This window comes from Palaemon carinicauda, chromosome 18, assembly GCF_036898095.1.
Source record: "Palaemon carinicauda isolate YSFRI2023 chromosome 18, ASM3689809v2, whole genome shotgun sequence".
In the NCBI taxonomy this organism is placed as follows: Eukaryota; Metazoa; Arthropoda; class Malacostraca; order Decapoda; family Palaemonidae; genus Palaemon; species Palaemon carinicauda.
Window position 1 is genome coordinate 111,758,340 of NC_090742.1, and position 3,236 is coordinate 111,761,575.

Below are 3,236 nucleotides of genomic sequence, written 5' to 3' on the forward strand. Positions count from 1 at the left end.
TTTTTACACTCAATCAAGGTGTTTTGATATGAGAGTATATATTTTTATCCATATTAAGGCAGTACATATATAGGACTTTATTTTTTATTTCTTTTTATTTTTGGGCGGGGTGTGGTACGGCTACTTGGACCTCGCCATATTCCAGTGCAACCCTGGATAGGTACTCTACTCGGACACCCTTTAAGGGTATACTCGGTCGCACGCGACCCCGACTCCCAAAAAAATTCAGGAAAAATTTAGTTATGCATCAATCTATATTGTTTGACTTGCTAAAAATACTTCAGAGAATGCTAAAAACTACAGAAAATATAAATGATACCCATCTACAAAATAACTACTTATTAGAAATATATTAAAAATTTAAGTATACAAAAAAAAGACTACGTAAATATTAAAAAAAAATAGAAATATACATATTCACATAAATCCCTTTAGGACGCCTTCTTAGATGGTAAAGCAACAGCGTGTAATTGCTGGAAATGAGTTGGACCCATAGAAGTCAAGATCTGAAATGAAAAAAAAAAGGTAATTTTTTTGGGCCAAAAAACTAGTCCAAGTTTCACTAATTTTTTCTGGTACCTAAATGAAATAGGAAGAGGCTAATTTCTTTATAGAATAAACTTATATTATCCTAGAACAGAAATACATAATAAAATGTGCACTAAGATGTAATTTACTGTTATATCAGGGGCGAAATCTAAAGGTCATTTTTTGACGGCCTGGTTTCACAATGTAAATTTCTTATGAAAATCATCGTATCTCCTATAAAATATGATATTTATGCATTAAAATATACCAAAATATCACGAATTCTATACAGAACAAGAATATATAGAGATATGCCAACTTACCTTTCGGGTATGTCAACAAAATGGCCGCAGACTGCAACAACTCTTACAGTCCAATCTACCACTTGAAATGAAGAATGGGTATGTAAATTTCAAGGTGTTATTTATTCATCTAATTATCAGTGGATTGGAATAAAACTGATATGATGGCTTTCTGGATGTTTGACATATAAACATATAAAATTTAAATTCTTTGAAATAAATTTTAGATAAAAAATGGGTGATATCTATTTTGTAAAGATTAAAATTTCCGTATTTATACAAACAAGTAGTAAAAAAAGAAAGTTTCATGATTTAACCTAGCTATAACTATCAGGTACAGTTCAGATACAAGACAGTTTGAAGCTATAGACAAACAGGCTTCCTGCTCTTCAAACAAGTGGTGTTTGTCATGTGGTCAGTCTTAGGTGGGCAGCTATGACAGTAAGTCCTTTCAGGAAGCTTGATGTGACCAACACAAAATTGATACCATACTTATAGCAAGAGAAAATAGAATTAGTAAGTAATAAAAGTAAAAGGATATCAAATAGCAAATCGGTAGCCAATCAATGTAAAATGAAATCAAAATAAGAAACTGCTGACCAATAAAAAGTAAAATAATATCAAATTATTATATATACATAAACTATGATCTATGATAATAATAATAATAATAATAATAATAATAATAATAATAATAATAATAATAATAATAATAATAATAATAATAATAATAATAATAAAACTCTATATAAATCAATTTCAAGTACATAATACACATAAGAAAAATATTGACAAATACGAAGGAGAAATTATCAGAGAAATAAATATCAAACACACGAGGTTTCAAGCTCCATATTATCATCAACATCTCTTTTTAACTCCATTAGAAGTGTGTTGATGACATCCACGCCGAGGGAATACTGCCTGCTGGCCATTATTGAAGATAAATTCAAAATAAATAGAACAAAATCAGAAATTTGTAAAAAATAAAAAAAAATTCAGAAATTAGCATTTGAGGGAAAATGGACCTCATGGCAATATATGGCATCTAAGCCAAAACCAATGTCATGCAAGTGGTAGACACACCATCCACCCACACTTTCCAACTATAAAGAACCAAACAAGTATCAACACTGTTCGACAATTTATAATTATGTAATAACTTTGCTGTTTGATCACTTACCCCTATGAAGGTATTTCAGGGTCGAGGTCAACCCCTGGGGGGGGGGGGGTAAAAAAAACGGGGAAGGAGGGAAGTTAGACGAAAATCAGTCCTAAAGCAGACAATGGCATATACACTAGTCACCCCTTGCAGGTCGATCACTTGCATATTCGAGACAGCTGAGGATTTATGGGGAAAAAACAGGTTTTGCACATGCTGTAGGGGTCGCGTACGACCCATCATACCTGTCCAGGGTTGATAAACGAAAACAGGATGTAAAGAGGTTTCGTACTTTTTGTGATGATGGGTCAATGTCTGTCAGAACTCACCAAAGTAAGTTGAGGTCATAGAATGTTTGCCCAAGAATTTTAAATACTTCCTGTAATGAGGTTCAGTTACATGAATTTCTTCTGGAGACACGACGTAAGGTGGAGAATTTCACATTCTGATTGAGAGCATTAATATATTCCCTTAGAAGCTTCTGAATATTCTATAGATTTACCCTGCCAATATTTTCCAAAATTACATTCAATTTATTTCATAAGTAGCTTCGATTTTCTTAAAAAAATTAAAGAGAAAACATTTATAATCTTTCAACTGTTTGCCTATCGCACTCTTATCGTCATCTGCAAAGGATATTCCTTGGTCAATCTTTTATTTCTATTTTTCTACTATTCTTAAATCCTCGAGTTTCCTCCTCTTACTTGTTCTCGCTTTTTTTGGTCTATTGCCTTTGCGGTGTAAGCAGTGACGGTATCTCACCAAAGACCTTTCCCAACTTACGAATACTTTTCCTTTATCTTCACCCAGGATTTCCTCGCTTGCTTCTTTTTTCTTCTTTGCCATATTTCTCTTTCCTTCTTCCTTCCCATAAACATTCTTACGTCCAGATTTTATTTTATTATTCATTTACATCTGAGTCTACAAACCTCTTTCTTTGCCTGTATTTTCCCCAGCTTCAATTTACCATTGCTTCTTCCCGTCCCCAGAGTAAAGTCTTTATCTCATAGCTAAGGTGAACACACCTTTCGTCTTTTTATTCTTTTTTATTTTTTAAGAGGTAATTCATAGCGGAAGGGTAAATGTGTTGATGGCTAAGAAATTTTACCTGGGCATATTTTACCAAGCGTTTCCGAAGTAAAGATTACCAGAGAAAGACAGGGTAAAACTGAAAATGGGGGTTGAAGGTAGTTTTTAAGGCCTTTTCCTAGGTGAGGTTATTATCTGGACTGTTCATAAAGTTA